General features: G+C 37.6%; 1 protein-coding gene across 1 annotated transcript in view; it reads right to left on the reverse strand.

Moving 5' to 3' along the window:
* TENM2 (teneurin transmembrane protein 2) overlaps positions 1–21,201 on the reverse strand; it is a 1,028,597-nt gene that overhangs the window by 836,428 nt on the left and 170,968 nt on the right. Inside the window, exon 2 of the mRNA XM_080399947.1 lies at positions 2,708–2,782. The gene's annotated coding sequence lies outside the window, so the exon portion shown is untranslated. The remainder of the gene's footprint in view (positions 1–2,707; positions 2,783–21,201) is intronic.

The raw sequence follows: 21,201 nt of genomic DNA on the forward strand, positions 1-21,201 counted from the left end.
TTTTAAAGTAATTCTATAAATATGCAACTTTTTGAAGTGTTCTTTTGTGTATTACACAAGGCAGCAAAACAAGACAGAAGCAGTAGAAACTTCCAGAGACAAAAGAAGCTGTCTACCTTTCCCTTCCTTAACTGTCCTCCAAACTTGCTTCTGGACCTAAGCAACCTAAATAACTCTGGGATTGAAACTAAGGCATCAGTTCCAAACTGAGCTGATCATATTTAGAGATATTAAAGATGCAAAGAATTCCCATGCAGAAGAAAGGTATGAAGTAACAATTTTGCATAAACCATGAGCTCTTCAATTAACTGAATCTCAATAAAGAAACAGAGAACATGGCTTTGAATTGCTGAAACTTACCTTACGTTTTCCTTAAGCGTAATTACCATCTCATGAGAAACTATATTAACACACCTTGTCAATATGCAGTATGCAAAAAAATCCCCTGTGGATCGCTACTATATATTCTAACACAATTGTTTGGGGCATATCCTCTGGACTGCATTGACTTCCTTTTAACACATACATTATTTAAAAACTACTAATAGAACTATTTACTCCAAATTGTTGTCCTCTTGACCAACCTGACCAATTCATTGAAGGACTTGAAGGAATTAATATAATTAATACAATTTAAGGGATGACCTGTGATACAAAATGTTAAAATTCAAGTTGATTTTCTTCCCTAGTTATCACTGCTGAATAATTAACGCATGCAAAAAAGCTGAGTTCATAGACGAAAAGTGCACCTGAATATTTGAAACCTGCTTAGAGACTGATGACCTTTCAGGTGTGGCTGCTAAGAAAGTGAGAGACCAGATCCAACAACCTGCTCATGGGTTATGGTTCATTAGCATAACAAATTCCAGAATCTTTGGGACTGCAGAGGCTGGCAGTCATCGGGGGAAGGCAATGGGGGGACTTACAATGACAAAATGAAAAAAGTCAAGTGGCAGAGGAGGATTATGATTTTCCATTGTCAATTACTGTAACTCTGTGCTTCTCTAGGTTTCTGACCATATCTTCTCCCTGACAAGTGGGTTAATTTCCTCTAAGTTAACTATAAAGTTTTCTGGAATAATCACTGTCCAAATTTTTCAGTCCTCTAACACAATGTTTTGTCTGGCTGTACCCTATGCAGACTGCAGGTTTTTCATCTGGCACTTCTAAATAACCTGTGTGCATGAGCAACCCTGTGATCAGCTGTAAATATCAAACTTGTGTCCCCAAAACCAAACCAACATTGAAATCGTGGAAGTAGCATTCTTAGGTTGAATCTCAAAACTCAGAAATAGGTCTTTCAGTACATGCCTGACTGGAAAGTGGAAAGGGAAGCTATAGACAAATACAACCCCTCAGGTCACCAATTTATATGTGCCATAATCTTCTGCTGACAAGATCCTTTTTTGCTGTGAAAAAGAACCATATTATAAAACACACTACTAAGCACCTGGCAGGGGTGGTGGAAAGTGTGCTAGGGTATCACACAGGAACAGAGGAAAAACCTCCTCTGCAATTCCTTACAACAGGGAACTACAAAACACTGATACATGGTTAGCAACTTACCATCTTGCTGCATACTAATCTAAACAATACAGTAATAGTAATCAATACGAGTACTTGAAAAGACTCATGATTGTGTCCTGTCTTTAATTTTCAACAAGGAGCCAAAGCGCAGTGAATAACATACCCATTTTTATTTTCCAAAAGAATAAGACTTCCTCATAAAAGAAGCCCAAGAAGAGGGAAGCAGACTGCTGCAAGAGCATCAGTAGGAATCTAAAAAACCCACATGACTGCAGCCTGTGCTATAATACAATAGATGTTGTTTATTCTGCAAAGCCCAAAACTATCAACGCAGCTCAGGAAGTAGATCAATAGATTATAAATGCCTTATAGTCATCACAATGTCCTCTCTTCTCAAAGAAAGAATTTCACTCAATGATTTGGGCACGCATATATACATATACCTATATATTTATTTATATATTTTTAAATGTAGTAACAAAAATTGCAGGTGTATATATAGATACCCACATATATATATTTATATATGCACATATAAATGTGTATTCAGGTGCACTTATCTGTGTAGACACAGAAACAATCCTGAGGATTTGAACATACAGACATTCCATCAGAGAATCCAAATGTAACCATTACACTGGAAAACCTTTTGAAAATCACAGATAATGAGCTTGTATACAAACCATACCAGAACTAGATTGAGAGTTATTTCAGAAACAAAGTGCGTGAGCTCATTAGCATGACCATACACACAATGAATACCAAAAATATTATTAATAGAGAAATTAACTAAGTAGTTGAGTAGGTGTGGCAAAGAAGTAAGGACAGCCAAAGGCACTAATCAAGTTGACTTCTCAGAGAGGACAGAGAGAAAAATTCAAGCAGGCTATTGAGGTCAGATGACTGCAAAAAAGGAAAAGATAGCACAAGCAAGGACATGAAACTGCAAAATTTGGACAACAGCATGAAAGTAGAAGTATGATTAAAAAAATTAAACAAAATAATCAGAACAAAGACTTGTATGCATATTTAACCAGCAGACTGACAGAGGATGCTGCTGCTGCTGCTGTTGCTGGGAGGAATAATGGAGACTACAGAATTCACAAGCACTTTGGATAAGCAAGGAACATTTTTCAGAAATTTTGTTTACAATATGCCTGCTGTCATTCATAACCATTACCTTAGAGGAGACTTTCAGCAGGGGATAAACTCTGAAAACACTTCAGAGAGAGGTGTTTGGATTTCTCTGTTGAATCTGAAAAACAGAAAATTACTAGTTAAAGCCATCAGCTTATGACACAGAGGTAGCACTGGCAAAAGTGATAGGAAATATCCATATAAGAAATCTGCCCACTGAACAGAGAATATGCCAAGGAGAGAGGTGGATTAGAGGGTTTATCTCAGAAGTGACAGATTTCTGCATTTCAAAAGTGCCATGCTGGAGTGGGTGATGGAGGGACTTACATAATCAAGAAGACCCTGTGGTTCACCAATAGCCAAGGGTTTTGATTTGATCTAAACTCTGTTGTAAAATCCTGAGATTAACCCCATACAGCCACTTTTCCCCTTTGGATTTTAGGAAGATATATTTCAGGGAGGTTGAACAACATTGGGAATATATCCAAATAATGTAACCATATGAGGACAGGTTAGAGAAGAATATAACACAGAGGTTTTTAACCTTCCTTCTACACCTCCCCACCCACCCAAGGAACAAAAAGCAGGTTTGGGTGGCAATAAACTTTGTCGTGTATGCAGCTAGAGGGCAGAATTTTCTTTTCATTTATCATTTAAAGACAGATCATCAGGAAGTCATTACATTGCAAAGACTGGATTGCTGCACAATTGTGGTGTCATTGACCACTGCAGTCTGCAAATACTGTATATAGCAAACCAGAAGATGGTTTGCAGTATTAGACTTGTCCTTTTCCTGTGTTATGGTGTCGGGTTTAATACAGTCAGCAAAAACAAAGAAGAGTTTTCCCAAAACTCAGAGACTGTGGTGCATTGCAGCCTATTTCATTATCTACTGTTAACCTTTAAAATTAGGTAAATTTGGCCCCTAACTGTGATCCTAGCTAGCTTATGGTCTTATGATCTGAACCCCATCTCTATCTGACACATGGTTTCAAACGTGAAAAGGGACTGCTATCAGAATATTAAGAAGTGGTAGGGAAGGCAGAAAAACAGGCAGTCTAGCTTAATGGGCATGTCTCAATTCACAGGTCAGTAGAGGCTATACTGCTTTTAAGTCAGCACCAATGCTCTGACAGTATTTTTAAGCTGCTTCTTGCAACATCAGCTGCAACATCAGGATCACCATGGATGACAGACTTGCTGCAGGCTAAATTCAAGGAATATGCAGAGATCCTGTAACGGTTACAGATACTTCAATATATCATGTCTGTTTTGGCAGGGGATAATATTAGCACTATTGAGATAAGGATACAGTAGTGCTGTTTGAAAATATCTCTATCCTGCCTGCTGGGCTGTGATAAACAGTTGTGTGTTTCACACATTAGGTATGAGTATTAACAGCATGCGTGCAGGCACTTAAAAGCAGGAGGAAAACACAAATAAGTTTCCAAGTTTGATCAAGCTTGTGGTATGCTGGTAGTAGGAGCAATCCTGCGTAGGTGAACTTGTATTGTTTAATTTCTGTCTCACTTCATGATTTTAAAAGCTCAACTCAACTGTTACTGGGTTCAGGTTCTGATTAGAAAATATGATAAAGATATGAAGAGGCAGAGAGAAAAAAATCAACACAGAAGAATGGAGCCTAGTGAAGACAGCATAGACACATAGATACAAAGAAGGACTAGACAGAAATACTCTATAAAAACATGAATACCGCATATTCATTCTACCTACAGCACCAAAATAATGCAGCACCACTTAAGAGATGCTTTGTTTTCTAATAAACAGCAAAGATTTTTTTTCTACAAATGGCACTTTTGTTGCAGTGACTTCTTGAAGAAAGGATACTCAGAATTTGCTTAAGACTGAAAAAAGAGCTAGGAAAAAATACCTGCTATTTGCTATAGCCTCAACCAGTTAAAAAGGTTAAAAACTCCACCATGTTGTACGCTCACTAATTTCCACAATTAATTGTTGCTTTTCTTTCTCCTTACTATATTTCTCCAGTCTGTGATTAAATACTACCTCAAAATATTCCAAGCATTCTTCTCTGCCTTTTGAAAGGGCAGTTTCTTGTTTAGAAGTGGCTTTGCCAATCCAAATTAACAGATCAAACTATACCAGAGTTCTGCCACATTAGGATTTGTTTCAGATGTAGAAGGAACTACTGTGAAATTTCCAAAATGAATTAAGATTCTGGAATTCTTGCTTCCCAATAATTTGGGACCAAAGATTTGGAATTTTAATTTCATAAGAATGATGATAATAGGTTCTTATGGATTTGTAGTCATAGAGTTGCTCCTATCACTTTATTTCTGAAGAACTGCTTAAGAATTATTTGCAGAAAATGGAAAGAACATTTCCTTCAGAATGGTCTCTCTAGAAACAAAAAGGGTAACTACCTGAAAGTAGTTTCCTTTCCTACAGTACATCTTAACATTAACATAATCATAAACACTTAAGACAGCATTTCCCTCACATCTCCATTATTAATCTCTTAAAGCTGAGTTATGAACAACATAAAATTGTAATGCATCATGTCCTAATAATTATTGTCTTATTAGACCATTTGCCCAATATGGTGTGTTAGATGGTTTGTGTTCACAGGGAAGATAAGTTTCCATTTACCAGAAGATATTAAAAAACCCCAACAACCAAACCAAAACAACACACCCTGTCAATATTGTTTCCATCAACAGCGTTTTCATAAAATAATTAAAAATTAATGAAGCAGACAAAATGTAGCAATCTGGTTAAATATTAATTTGATACTTTCTAATTTTTTTAAGAGCATGTTTGCTGAAAGTTGAGCACTATTTATTGATAGCACCAGAGCCCCCACCCTGTGCTGTCCTTCTCAGAACAGTTTTCTATAGTCACGGAAAAGCAAAGTGATGCTCCTCACACCGGCCAGGGACCACCTACGGCCCCAGCCACTGCACTCAACAGCTGGCAGCCAGAAAGAGGTAAAATCACGGCACCAACAATTCCAAGATCTGCTCGCCACTCTGTGTACTTGCTCCCCAAGACAACTAAATAGCTGTTCTCGTGGCAAAGGGTTCTTCAAATGGCAAATACTCTCATGGACATCAAAGGAATCCAAGCCAAGTGCTCATCAGTCTCAGGGACTGTTAAAACACACTTCCTAAAGGAGGTGGGAGAGTCTTCAACTACACCTGAATCTTTTGTCCTCTGGACTTTAAAAACTTAAGCCTTCTAGTATGTAGTTTGTCTCATTACAGCAACAGTGTAAATTAATGGCGTTTGATACAAAGTATTTTGATATACTGGCCACTGCGTTCAGAGTAGCGGAATGAAGCTTGTTTTCCAATATTTGCTTCTTGCCTAAACACCACAATTGCTTACTCTGTAATTATGAGGTTTGCAGTCAGTAAGTGGTGATCCTAAAAGAAAGAGTCATCCTTCAACAAACTTTGTAATACCTAACTTACAAAGCTCTAATATTTCATACTAATTTTTAGACCACTTATAAAAAATAAACAAATCTCTTCTACTCTTATAGCTTTCCTGCTCCCATAGAGTTAAAATCTGAGAGATTTACATTTGTTTAATCTTTTGTTCACTCTTAGAAAATATGCAAGTAAGAGACTATATTTTCAATGTAGTGGAGGAAACCAAACCTGTACAGACATGTAAGGAAGGACCAAAACCGTTTTGAAGTCTCCTCCTGACACCTACCATTACCTCACAACTTAAGGATTTAAATTTATCATTTTACATTCTAAAAGATAGATTTGGACATCTGAAGATTTATATGTATTTTGATTGTTTAAAAGGAAAAAAACAAACAAACAAAGCATCAGTCATACTAAGGCCCCTACGGCAGCCTGTCATACAGCCTTCTAGATCTTTCCACATACTTCAGGCCACAGCCTGTGCTGCTGCACTATTTTAAATCTCAATTCTCTTTCACACCAAGGAGCAGAGATTTGCCAAAAGGCAAATTCAGATTTTAAAGAAACCAGGCTCCCAGTCTCATTGTGCAACCTCTACTCAAAAGAATAAATTTTATGTCAAATGGTAGTTTCTGCTTAAGACAATATATTTTCACTCTGGGTAGCAGCAGCATTAGCCACTGTGGGAGTGTAGTCATCGGGCTCTGTGTTAGATCAGACATATGCATATACGTGGTTAATAGAAGGTCAGTTTGCTCTTGAAATCTAGAAAAAAAAAAAAAGTAAATATCTATAACTAAAAACAAGAAAGAATTTGAAAGACAGAGGATGTTAATCAACCATTACAAAGAGTTAAGAAGACATGGCCTTGGGAGAAGGCACAGACACCATAAATACGTCAAGCTGGGACATAACAAGATAGACTCCAGGAGAACCAAATTGTTAATGAGACCAAACAGAAAATTACTTTAACTATGTGTAAACTGTCCTAATTAGCATACTAAAATATCCATCCTGAGGCAAATAAAGTCCCCTACTAACAAAGGCCCTCTCCTCAGAACATGCCTGCTGAAAAAAAACAACACTGTACCTTTAAATGGAGACAAGGCTCCTAAGAACCAATGAGAGTTATATGTGACTAAACAAAATTGTAAACAATTTTTTAAAATGTATAAATGTTTTACTATGTGTTCAGAGGTGTGCTAGCTTTGTGGATTTATCACCCAGCACCCGTCCCTGCACAGACGCGTAATAAGCAGGTATCTCATCTCTGTGTGTGAGAGTGGCTCTTTGCATACCAGCTAACGAACACCGTATGTGAGACAACAGGTATTTGACCATTAGCAAACTGGAACCCTTCCACTTTTTAAGCAGGAGGATTTACTGTGTGTTTTCCAGGCAGATCTGGGCAGCCATCACTGCTGTATGCTTTAATTGTGCTTTCTGTAAAAGTAACTTTTGTGTTCATTGCCAACTGACCTATGTTCAGCATCACATTCACTAGTTGCCTTGAAGTTCACATGGTGATCCTCCTCATTCAGTTTAAGTATCACCGATATCATCACTCATAAAAACCTGTGAAAAATCACAGATGAAAACCTCCCCTGTTCTACACTATTTGCTATACACCCAACCTCATCATAAAAGATGTGCCTACCTAGATGTTATATCTAGTAAATATTTCCTCAAGGCTGCACACAAACAGAGTTTTGATAGACCTTTTAGAGGTCAGAGAACAGAATTTCAGGAAAACATTTTTTTCCCCCCATGGAATTATCTATTTTACTGGTGAAAAAAATCAGAACACATAAGGATATACAAAAAATTAACATAATCTGATTTGAAAATACGGTCATTGCACTTAGCTACAATTTGGTTGCCACCTTTCTCATCTTTCTTTATGACCTCATCAGGCTCCCTTGTAATGGAGCACAGCCAGGAGCTCATCTAATGCATCCGAAATCAGCAAAGAGCAGACCTGGGACACCTGACATGTTAGCCTACAAAGGAATTTATCCCACAGAAAGCAGAATGGATACAGATCATAAGTGTTATTTCTCACTTAAATTTTTCAGTGAACACCAAGAAATGCAAGTTTTAATTTCTGAAGAGTTAAACATTCTCAGTAAATATCTGAACCATTTTAAAACTAGCTGTAGCTGTATCCAAAGTGAGTTGTTTCTGGAGCAACCCATTCATACTTGCACTCTGGACCATTCAGGAAAAAGTTGCAGAAGAGGGGTTTAAAAAAAAAAATTAATTGTCTGACATCAAACAAATTTCCCATTAAAGCAATGCCTAACAGGATTTCATTAGCAGAAACTCAGCCATAGTGAGTGTACTAATATCTATATGTACATTTGTCAAGATAGAAACGGTGTGGTGGCTCAAGCAGAGAACCTGGAAGTAAAGGTCTGTGCATTCTAATTCTATCTCTGTCACCAATCATCTTGGTGATCATAAGCTAGTCACAAAGTGTTTGCTTCAATTCCTTCATCTGTATAATGGAAATGATATCTAACTCAGAGAGACACTGTGAGGATTAATTAGTTAATGTTGGTAAGCTCTTTGAAGATGAAAAGAGCTACAGAAGAGATAATCAGTTTTACAGTCTCTAAAAGCTTTTACCATGTCTGCAGAATTATTTTGGAGTACCACATGAATATTATCCGAGAGAATCTGTCATTTATCATGTACATCCGGGAAGGGGGGGAGGGGAAGGAGAGGAAAAATAAAAGGAGAAGGTATGCAAATGTTTCAAAGTTAAAACACGTATCCTGTTCTACAATCATTAGAGATCTTTTAAGAATTCAGTTCTGAGCCCTCATAACCACACAGGGTGTGCTGTTTTGAATGTTGACGTTATCCAGGGGCAAACTCACTGCCAGATGCCAAGAGTCAGCAGATAGAGCCCAGGCAGAACCAGTGCCCAGGTTCAAACAGCACACAGCTCAAACGTCCATGGTACAAACTGCCTGTGTATTGCTACCACTATCTTCAGTAAACAAACATCAAATCACGTTGTTGACTTAACTTTTTTTACTAATTTGAAAATCTGAAATCACAGTGATTTCTGGGATTCTTTTCTCTGTGTCTTGATACTATGGTTTTTTCTCAGTATGTGTCTTAGAAAGGACTAGGAGATGACATCACATTCTCTGAAGAAAGGTCTTAAAGGCAAAACATACAAATTGAGCTTTGGCAGATTTACTTTGGGTTGCCTAGGAAGTGTGCAGTATGTACAACCAGCTGCATTTCCTCCCTGAACTGATCTTCATTTCCAAAACCCTAAATGGAAGCTTTTAATGAATTAGTCAACAACCTATTAAACTTTCATAAGTCAACCAGGATACAGAAGCATATATGGCTGAAAAATTTTGGAATTTTCAGAATAAAACTATGTCTGTACTAACTCCATCATACTCAGGTATTTTCATACCCCAGATACGAACAGTCATATCTTCTCTTCCAATTTTAAGTAGAACCATTTTAATGAGTGATTTGAAGCATAGAACGTTAAGGAATGTCAATCTACTGCATGCAACTACTTCACAGCTTGTGTGTTTTTCTGGACAAATTGCTTCCAAGTATTGTAATTATGTAAAACATTTTGATTGACAACATATTCCTGGATAAACATTTTTCAAATGACCATCAGATAAAGAATAGAAAAGATTTATTCTCTAAGTGGCTCTCTACACAGAGCACAACATGACTTCCGCACAGATAACTGATGTATTACAGCACAAAGGCAGTAAGATGTATACCAGTGCTTTATCACAAGCTAGGTGCAATAATGTCTGGCATTAGCTACTGTCAGAAAAGTACACGTACGATTTCTGTGGCAATCAAACTTCAAAACTTCTTTAAGTCATGCTGTCCACCCTTTAAAAAAAAATCCAGTGGCAGTCTTAGCGATTTTTGGTAGTCAAAATATCATTAACACATTATCAGACAATCCACCATCCAACATTATTCTGCAATGAAATATATTTCGCTGTTGCTTATAATCATTACATTTTGATCATAGTCCTTACCTTATGTCAAATACCAACAGTGACAGGGTTGAAGGGAAAAGAAGCAAATATGTGAGCTCATTCTTTCTCAGGTCCTTTGCACTTCACATGGAAGTGATGATTATTTATTGCCTGTCTCGGCTCCCAGAGACGCCACCCACTAATTGCCCACCACATTCAATACTCCAAGGTTACACTTCTGTTTTGGAAAAGGAGGTGGAATGTCTTTACTTAGATGTATCCTTTTACAGAGGAAAAGACACCTCAAGATTTGATGAAACAGTTATGCATCTGGAAAAGGAATTCTGGGTAACTGAAACAATCCTTTGCTATTGCAATTACCCCCATTGTCATAGTCTTTGTAAACTGACAGCACTCTGCCTTAAAATAGGTCAGTTCCACTGACCTTGATGACCTATTCGAAGGTGACTCTAGATTCTCCAGCAGCTAGGCCAGACTCCAGTTTAATCATGGCCAGGTGGCACTTTTTGGTTCTTTGAACAACATCTTCCTTCAGGTTAAATAGTCCTTTTCCTTTCCCCAATATTTATTCTTAATACATTTATAACAAGCAGTTATAAATTCAGATCCTTTCTTATGCAGGCCCAATAATTAAAGGCCTTTTAGGCTCATTTGCATGACAGCTTACCCATTATCCTAATTGTCATTCTACAGTATCTGACCCAACCTTCCCCCCCCATTTATTTAACATGAAAAACCCAGATTTTAAAAACTGTACTCCAAGGCAAGGTCATTTTAACCCTTCCCCGTCTATAGCAAATGTTTTACCACTGGCACCCCATGGGAGGCTGCCGCTGTGGCCAGCTGGCCCCCAAGGCCAGCCCGTAACCAAGGCCTTTGTATGTCCAGCTGATGGGCTTCAAACTCACAGCAGAAATAGAAGATTCCTTGATTACATACCCCATATCCCATACTGCTGGATGGAAATTCCTCGTCTATTACTGCTGCCCTCAAAGTCATCCCACTTTCCTGTACGCTGGAATGATGTTATCGTATGTTTTTATACCAGCCAACATCACCCGCACTGGCAAGTTTTACACCAGTTACGGAAGTACCAGAGCAAAACCTGTTCTTAAACAACCTGCTCCTACTGCTTCCAGTACTGCTTTCATTTTCTGTCCCCTAGCCAATTACTATCTCAGTCTATGATGATTCTCATGTCAAGAAGTCACACCCTCGGCTTGACGCCAGGCAACATCCCGCCATGTGCCCAATGGCAGCTGTGCCGGGCAGCCGCCCCTCTCTGAGGAGAGACCGGCTCCAGCCACTCCCAGTGAGCACTGCCACTGGTCACCGCTCATCCCCTCAGCTGGGCGCTGGAGCTCCTGTAAAACACTCAGGGAAGGACAAAATGTACCCAGCAGGGAAGGCAAAGGCGTGAGAAGCAGCCCTGTGAGCGGCAGGGCCAGAGCAGGAGGCGGGAGGGGCCACAGCCTGGGCAGAGACCCGCAGCCCGCCCAGGGGCCCACGCAGCTGTGGGAAAACAGAGCGTGCCTTCAGTTACCGCTCCACGCATTGTGCATTTTGTCTTACACAACACCTGTGCAGTTTTCAGGTAGTTGTTGCTAATTTGATAAATAAAGAAATGAATTTTGAGGCCTCCTGTATTGTAAAACACTAGAGATTTTCAGTCAAGTTCAGCATCGCAATTTCACACACATTCCCACGTGTGCAGCGACAAATACTGAATACCCATATTGGTCACAATACCAATCAAAACCACCATCACTATTGTCCCCCAGAAAACAGCTTTTAGTTGTTAAGTTAGAAATGTCTTTATTATTATTTATTTATTAAGGGTTGTTTTAAAAAACCACCAGACGACTTAGGACTATCATATGCATCAAGACTCAGTGACAGCCATGACTTTTTCCCCCTCTTTCTCAAGAGTAAATTCTTCAAAAACTTCTCAAAGAGGATGCAAGACCATCATCTCATATGCTGCATCACCTCCTACTTACAAATGCAATTCCTGCTGAGAATCCAAAACCTGCCAAGACAATTTACATCCCTCAAAACACACAGGACTCTGTGTACCATCCACACAAATGTTAACAATTAATTTCATGTCACTACATACTAACCAACACTAGAAAAAATATGAAAAATCAAACAATTGCAATCTGCTGGAAAAACTGCTGCACGTTGGTTCCTAGCCCTCAAGGAGTGCTGGTGTGAGCTCGAGGAGCTCCTTCTTGTATCTCAATTTTCCATGGAGTAATTGGCTCTGAGAAAAAACTACCTTGTTAGAATTAGAAATGCACAACTTGCTAACACAGCTCTGACAGTCATGCCACATACCCCTACTACTAGTCAGTCATTATGCTACACACCATTCATGAGTCCTACATGTAGACACGATAGCGTGTTATGTATTTCATTTAACTCATCTGAATTCATAGAGAGTCAACAAAAGGGCAAATATAATTCTTAAAATAATGATCCCCTTTTATCTCTCAATCTTGATAATCAAGGAGCAATATACCCTCATTCTGCAGAATTAACAACAGGTCATCTTTCCCTTTACAGATGTTTCCATTCTGTTTTGTCTGTACCAACTATGCTTCTTGCACAATCAAGATTCAAAAATGAAAAATGTATCTCAAATTGCCTAGCTGATTAACTTCATTAGAGCACATACCAATCACACATACCAATCTAACTACAGGTTCAGAAAAATTTCTCCATGTTTTTGTGTTCAATCTGGACTTGAATGGTTTGTACGTCATCTTCACTTAGCCTTTCTAAAGCACAATAAAATGTTAATCAGGGTAATACCCACCTGAACTATCTACAGGTTTTCATAATGCAGAAGTGTAACAGAAGGCTGGGAAGAGAAACTGTTAGAGGTATTAAAAAAGGTTTCTTCTCTAAGGATCAGTTTTTACCACCATTTTCCTTTGTCTCCTTTAGCTTCAAAACTGGACATTTATAACACAACTTGTACGATATCATCTGTGTTCAGATCAGAAAATTTAATTCAGCTGGATTTTACTTTTTAAGGGATATCCAGCAACAATGGTGTAAATGGCTACCTGGCTAAACACAGTTGTTTTCCTAAATCAGATTTATATTATGTCATCTAGAGTAGAGAAATAGCAAAGTCCTATGACTAGATTACTTGGTTGCTCTTAGCAAAGTGGTTACGAGGCAGGAAGCAGAGAAAATACCTATTTTTCTGCCTGAACTCTAGTAACTAGAGTCTACGCCTTTTCTCAGTCCTGCCTTTTTATTTGCCCATTTTCCTTTTCAGGCAGGGTTGACCAATATCATGCAGTGACCAGTCTTTATTAAGAGGCCCTCCTCAGTACTCAGACCCATCTAAGAGTCCCCCTCAGCCCATCATTTTTTCTCTTTATAGACAGTTTAGAGAAAAGAGGAAAAAGAAAGTAAAAGAGAGGAAAAGGTATGCATCATAAAGCATAGCAAAATGTATTGGCACATTCTTCCACAGCAACTTTCGAAATAAGACAGAATGCATATTAGATTGATTTCCTCTTCCCCTCATCTGTTTAATAAACATATTTCTCAGAATTGTATTTATAGTCTTTCTTGCTTTGAGAATGCTCTCAGTTAAGAAGTGTTTACAATAGGTAAACTAAGAACCGACTGAATTAGCTTTCTCTTTTCTTAATATTGCACTAATTAGGTTATTCAAAATACCCTTTAAACCACAGAGAAAAGGTTTCTTCTTTCTTTACTGAATTTCAGAGAGTAAAGATAAAGGGTGTCTGCATTGCTGTGACATACAGACATCCCTTCTAAGCAGGCAGCTCAAGCTCTGATAAAATTAACACAGCAGCTACATAGAAATGTGCTTTATCTGTTAACCCCCCACCACCACAACAAAAAACCTCAAGGCAAATACTTAGGTACTAGACTGCACTGAAGTGCAGAGCACAGGAGACAAGAAACAGTGAACTAGCCAGCCTGCATAATAACTGTAAGAATTACCATTGCAACAGTATAGACATACACTGTAACTACCTCAGTTTGGCATAATAACAATTAGTGTAGAAAAAAAAAGAGGTGGAAGAAGGAAAATAAGAAGAAAGGATACAGTTCTAATTAATTAGATTTGTTTGTTCCATGTATAAATACTACCTTACCAAATAAAAAAATAGAAATATCCTCCATCTCACTTCATATCTACTAAGGAAATAATCACACTCACAGCAACTATCCATTAGCTGCTGCTAGCTCAGCTGTAGCTAATTTAAAGAATCACAAGCACAGCAGTATGAAATCAAGAGAACTTAGGCAACTGAAAGTACTTAAACTGTGTGAGAGCTCAGGTACCTTTACTTTTATTTCTGTTGTGTGTTCCAACTGTGGGATAGTAGTTAGAAAGACTGTTATAATGTAGCCCCAAGAAGTTCAGTTAGCAACCCTATGTCTTTTTTAAATCAGGGATATTTTTTAAATTTCATTTCAAATTCGATGTTATTTGATACCTAAAAAATCACTTTAGTTTCTTTCAAGTCACTCTGTGACACAATGGGGAAAAATTACAGCAAGAGTTTTGATCTCCTGAATCACCAACTACTAAATCACAAGAACACCTTGTTTTCAAACCTTAAATAGTTTTAGTTAGGTAATTTGATTCTCAAATTTGGCAAAACATATTATCAGCCAGTAGAAGCAGAATAGGGAGAATAACTGGGTAAAAATTACAGGAATACCACTGAGTCTGAAGCTGCATTAACTTTAAGCACACTCTGACAGGTCTGTACAACACAGGAAGGCACTTTTGCTGCTTCAAGTTGAGGTGAGCTGGACTATAATCTCCTAATGGTAGGTTGTTGACTTGATGAAGTTCTTGCCAAAATCTGTAGACTCTCTACCTGCTTTCTGAAATATCTCATTGGTTCTATTCTGACTGCTGACCCTAGCTCACGCTGCTCTCACCTACTCTCAAAAGCACTATAGAAATGGTTGCTCAGCTCCTTGCTCCTGAATGCATTCCTCCTCACATCACAGCTCCTCTTGTGATATAAATATGCAATAGAGCAAAAACTACGTGATAAAATTTTAAAGTGTGCAAAGTGTACCCACTCCATGCTGAAATGCAAACTTTGGGTGACAAGAAAATCATACAGGAGAGATTTCAAAAGCAGACCTGCTGGTTTGCCAAAATGACCTGCTCATCAGGGCAACCTGATTTTTCATGCTTGACAGCTGGAATTCAAACAGTGGGTGTAGGGTGTGGGTGTGTGCGCAGCTTTCCTCTGTTGCCTGATCTGGTACAGAGGGACATGGTGTGTCTTAACACATATCCATGACTAGATCACCATCAATCTGTCCATTACACAATTTTAATCAAGTTCCTCCATGAAAGGGGTTTAGTTCTGAGGGGAAGGGGCTATTCAAAAAATGCTACCCTGTGAAAAGGGGAGGATGTTTCTCTCAAATATTTCAATCGCTAGAGCATTGTCAAGAAATAATCAAGCAGGCCTTGAGATCCTACTCCCCGCCATGATCTGCCTCATAAAAAGAACAATAATGGCAAAAAGAATATACTGTAAAGACAACTCTGCTGCAGCCAAGTGGGAGAATTTTACATGGCTACTGTATCATCACATTAGGCTGAAAATCAGAAAGAACATAGTACAGGAGTTAACTGAGTTCATGGATGGATTGTTCAGAATGAGGTCAAAGTACACCTTTCATCGAGGAGCTCATCCTGGACTGCCAGTGCTTTAGCCAATTAACAAAGTTCAAAATGAGCTGAACTTCACCACAAGTATTCTTTTTTTCTATTACACCATAGGATATTCCTAGTGGTTTAGAAGCCACCAGTATCAGGCTAAAGTGTCAAAAAATCAGGAGTTGTTTTATTTTATGTCTTTATATCAAGTCAACTTTTCAGAAATCACTTTTTCACCAACAATCATATCTAAAATTAAGCAGAAGCGCTTCAGAAAAAAGCTCATCATCGGCTGTTGGGTAAAGAGGTTGGAGGATCTCCCTGACAAGCTTTTGAAAGATCATTATGAGACTCTGCTATGACTTGGGCATAATAAATTTATGCTATTCCAGTGAGGTGGCAGAGGTTTATTTGGTTTCAAATGCCGTGTTGGTTGCTTAGTTCTAATACCACAGACTGGAAATGAAAAACATCTAGCACTATCACCAATAAATAATTTATTCAGACCTTAATGTTTTCTGTATAATACATTACTCAAAACAGACTTGTTGCATTGCCAGCTTGTATTGAAATATTCCCAATAGGAACCAATCATATAAATTTGACCTTGCTTTTTATAACAAGTCAACGTAAAGAGTGGAAGGACAACAATCTAAACACTGATTAACACCATCAGCATCTTTTTGAAAACACAAATGAAGACTAATGTTTTCCTGATAACTTGTTCCATGTTTATCTTAATGAAGGTAAAACAAGTAACAGAACAACTGTTGAATGGAATTACAATAAAATATAATTTTTTTTCAGACAAAAGGGCACAAAATCAGTTTTCATTCAGCTCGGTGACTATCCTGTATTTGAAAAGAATGTTACATATTCATTTCATTTATCATTTAAAGTCAGATAATCAGGAAGTCATTATGTGGCCTACATTGGGCAGCTATTCGATTAGCCCATAATTGAACACTCTGTAAGGCAGCCAAAGCTGACAGGTTGGGAATGCATAATATGCTTCCCATGATACTTTGAAGCAGGGGAAAACTGTAGGAAAATCACTGTCAATCAAAACCTGACAACCAAGTGAGAGTCTGAAATCTTTGCTACTTTCAAAACAGTCAGCTTTATTTTGTAAGCTACTGAGACATGCTTTCTGTGTTTAGAAAATCATAAGGCATTGTTATTAAAAGATTATAACTGAAACCAGAACACTTCATTTGGCCCACTTGTCTTTGTCATTTATCTGAAGTAAACCAGTGATCAAATATGAACAGGAGAGGAAAGGTTAGATTCACCAGCACAATGTTTTAAACCTGGCTTTGAAATGTGCTGATTGCTGAGAACAGCTAATAACAACGCACACACACCTAAAAAAAACCCACCGAGCTTGCAAAAGCATTGGCCTTCCAGTTGCTGAGTGTTAAAATTACTGATCAGTACTGTAATAGGCTTGAGATTAAAATGTTATTTTTATTAGACGTGAATCTGTATTTCCAATTAGTAGCAATATAAGTTTTCTAATTAAAAGCCTGTTTGTTTCCCAGCAATGTCTGTGTATATTTTAGTAGAAAGTTACAACTTCTTTGATAAGCACCTATGCATTTTTTCTGGGTATCTAGAATGTGCCCACATGTGTAGGTCAGTAATGTGCATTCACTATTCTATCAAAGATCAGGGAAAGTCCTTAGAGTTGTAGCTTTTACTTGCAGAAATATTCTTGTATCACTAGGAAGCAGAATAATAGGGTAGCAGATGATGTCTAATATCACTGAAATGGATAAGTATGTGTTACAACTACTCATGGGAGACTAAAAACATATTTGAGACCCCAGCGTCATTCAGCAGCTGTAGTTGATACCATGGAAAGCAGGTATCTAAAGATTTCTAGAGTGTCCTTGAAGACTGTGCTTCTTAGCCTACCTGTTTGTGCAGCATTACATGCCAGAAGATGTCGGAAGATGGTTGCGAACTGATAAACCCCCATATATATGCAGTACATTTCTACATGTGTATGATTAAACAAAAAGGAGGGGAAATAACAGCTGACCACTACAAGATTAGTCTAATTTCCACTTGGTTGCCACGATGGTTTTCTTTTCTTTTTTCTGTTATTTTTTATTATTATTTTTTTTTTATTCCCTGAAAGCTATGTCTATATGCCCTGCACATAAAAAGCTGAGAAAACTACATGAGTGGGAAACACAAGCAGGAAGCTCCTCGTGTTATCCAGACAACACAATAACCTCTGATAACCACCATCTTAAATCATTCAGCCTGTGCCACTAACAAAGCCTGGGAATATAATGGAGCCTTTCAGCATGAGCTGTAAATCACTTGAGGTAATTCAAAACCCAAGGGGAATTGTATCCCAGGCTCGGATAAATCCAGGCACTAGATGCCTTCCTTTAAAACAAAGGCGACATCTCGAGCTCTTTTGCGGGTATAGAGTCAGGACCTGGATGGCAGAAAAGTTCTTCGTTGAGGCTGTACTTCGTTAATTCCCCACTGCTGCCAAACCACTTGGGGTTTATAATGAAATTGGCGTGTACACTACATTTCATAATTTCACTCCATGGAATTTATCTCAAACATATCACTGGCGGTATGTTAGCACAAAGGGTGTGCATCGGGATGGGGGTGGCAACCTGGGACAGTACCTTGTCCCAGTAAGGGAAAGTTCTAGTGTGAAATACAAAGGAAGAAAGAAAAAGCGAGGAAATAAATTGCTTAGAAAGATGAAAATCTCACATGCATTCACTCTAGGTCTTTAACATGAAAATACTAACAAATACTAACTATATGTTCATGAGATTCTATAGAGTTCTTTCACAGATCAGCACCTGATTTGCAGAATAAACAGTAAGATACGTATTTAGCCTTCAATATCAATTTATAATAATTGTAGGATGTGTATTTATGCCAATTTAATTGTAAACTTGCAAATTTTCTGATCTAATATGAAAGCCATTAAATTACTACAATCTTTCCAAGCACATTTACCTTTATTTGACTTTCCTTACACTTTTTTTTTTTTCCTCCTTGCTGTCTGGCTTTTCGTCTTCTAATGCTAACAAGCACAAACAGGAGTAAATCCAGTGGAGCAGCACTAAATTGCACTATTCTTCCAGAGGTCATCTCTCTCTTGTGTTTAAGAAACAGCCTAGGGTTGGCACTCTGCTGCATTACCCCAGCCTTGTAACCTAACACAACAAATCTTCACATCTGCTGACAATGATATCCAATGAGAAAAGAGTGGAGAAAATTAAACAAAGAAAACAAAAATTACTTGTAATTTAAATTACTTGGCTCCACAGCCAAGTGAAAATATAAAATAATGGGAATTTTTAATTTAATTTTATTTTATTTTTTAGAGGGGAGACAGGACGGGACTATAACTAAATGTGTTTGAAACATCTTTTTCATTCAAAGTAAATCTTTGCACACAGACACTTTTTTTGCCATCTGACAAAATAATTCAACTGAAAGAATTTACTGACTTTAAAAAGACCGGTCCTTGATTTTTTAAAACCTAAAATAAAAGGGGCATAAAATGCTCCAGTGATAATGATTAAAATCCTACGAACAGTATGAAAAATAAATGTGTTTGTTAAAGTTATTTCACCAGCAGGTCTACTCTTATTTAATAGGTTATACAATTTCCTTTCATGAGATTGTATGATCTATCTGGATTCCTGAGACCAGTCCAGAACAACCTTGCCCCTTGCTTTCAATTAATGTATTTGTAAGGGCAGAATGTCCCTCTTTCTGTTGACAGCATGTCTCTATCTCATGTTGTGTTGGCATATTTCTCTGTTTTTTTTATCAGAAAGCTTATTATTAAATATCTCCTCAAAATAAGATCCTGGGGCTTGGGGACTAAGAAGTTTCCAAAGTTCCTAAGTGGCTACAAATATTTTCAATGGTCCTGCTTCTAGAAGGGGCTGACTCAACCACAAATACACACCTGAATGCAACAAAATTTTTGGGTAATTTTTCATTTTGGGATGACACCTTCAACTCAGACTTATTTTCGTCTAAAGTTTAATCATAAATCATGAAGCATCAGTAAGGAACCCATATTTCTTTCGATTCATTCCCTCAAGCTTCCCAAAGAGGAGAATATTTGTAAAAACAAATTTATTTCAGCTGCAGTTCAACATCAAGTATTATAACTGAACTAGACATCTTTACAAATTCCAGAGGGCTAGCACTGCCTTTCTTCTTTTCCATTCAGTGTAGGCTTCTGTATTGCAATTGTATTTATTACTCATATAATGTATACTTGTATATGCACAGAATGTTTACAAGCAACAGAATTAATTTGTCCGTGGTGTGTGTCTGGTCAAAATAATTTTGTACTACAAGTAGTACCAGAATGGAGATATCAGGATGCTGATAAACGCATCTGAACACATTGTAAATGTGTTAAATAAGTTCCAGGATGGTATTCTGGGAAAAAAAAATAATTAAAAAATTAGCTCTGCAACTGGTCACAGTGTGACTGGAAGGATAGAGCTACATTTCCCAGAAAAGCTGCACACCACTCAAAAGCTTGAAATATTCAACTTATGGGTGTACAATGGGAAGCTATAATTTAAGTAAGATTCAAAGAGTGCTCCAACACGTGGCTTTATGGGATTTTCAATTATAACTAAAATAACTGAAGATGTAAACAGAGACAGAAATGACTGTACCATCAAACATCTGCTTCATAATTATTTGAACAGCAGAATGCTTATGAATCTCCCATCTATTTATAGTCCTGGCATATACTGAAATCTCTCATTTTGTTTTTAGTCTACTGAGAAGGATACTGTTCAGTTAAAATATTATTCCCCATCCTGATATGTTGTGTTGACTCTATGAGATAATAGCCTGCTCTTTGAGACTCGGTAACATGCTGTTTAAAGTTGTGATTTTAAGCAATGATGTAAGAAACCACATCTGGCAGTGATCTACATCGTTCATTATCTAAGATTTAACAGATTGGTATTGCACAACATGAACATCTTTTATCTTCTTGTTTGAAGATAAAATGGAGGCCAGGACTGTTGCTCCCAAACACCTCTAACAGTAAGCTATATAAAGTTCCACACTGAAATGTATTTTAATGTGAAAGCAGGTAGAGAAATTTTCCCTTCATAAATCATAAAATTAAAAAATAAATGAAGTTGGAAGTGACTAATTATTACAGCTCTTTATTATAATCAGCTTTAGTATAAAGAAATGTTATTACACACAGAGTTAACTCAAGTAACTAAGTCTGTCCAACAAAAAAGGAAAAAATGAAATTAGTTGAAAAAAATCATTGAAATTCAAATCCTTCCAATGAATTATTGGGAGACTGAAAACACCCGAGATGGTCATAAAATGCATGGGCAGAAGACCACAACTTTCAAGGCAGCATTGTTCCACCAGATGGTTTTACAGTGGTTTAAGA

This window comes from Falco punctatus (assembly GCF_963210335.1).
Source record: "Falco punctatus genome assembly, chromosome: 8".
NCBI classification, from domain to species: domain Eukaryota; kingdom Metazoa; phylum Chordata; class Aves; order Falconiformes; family Falconidae; genus Falco; species Falco punctatus.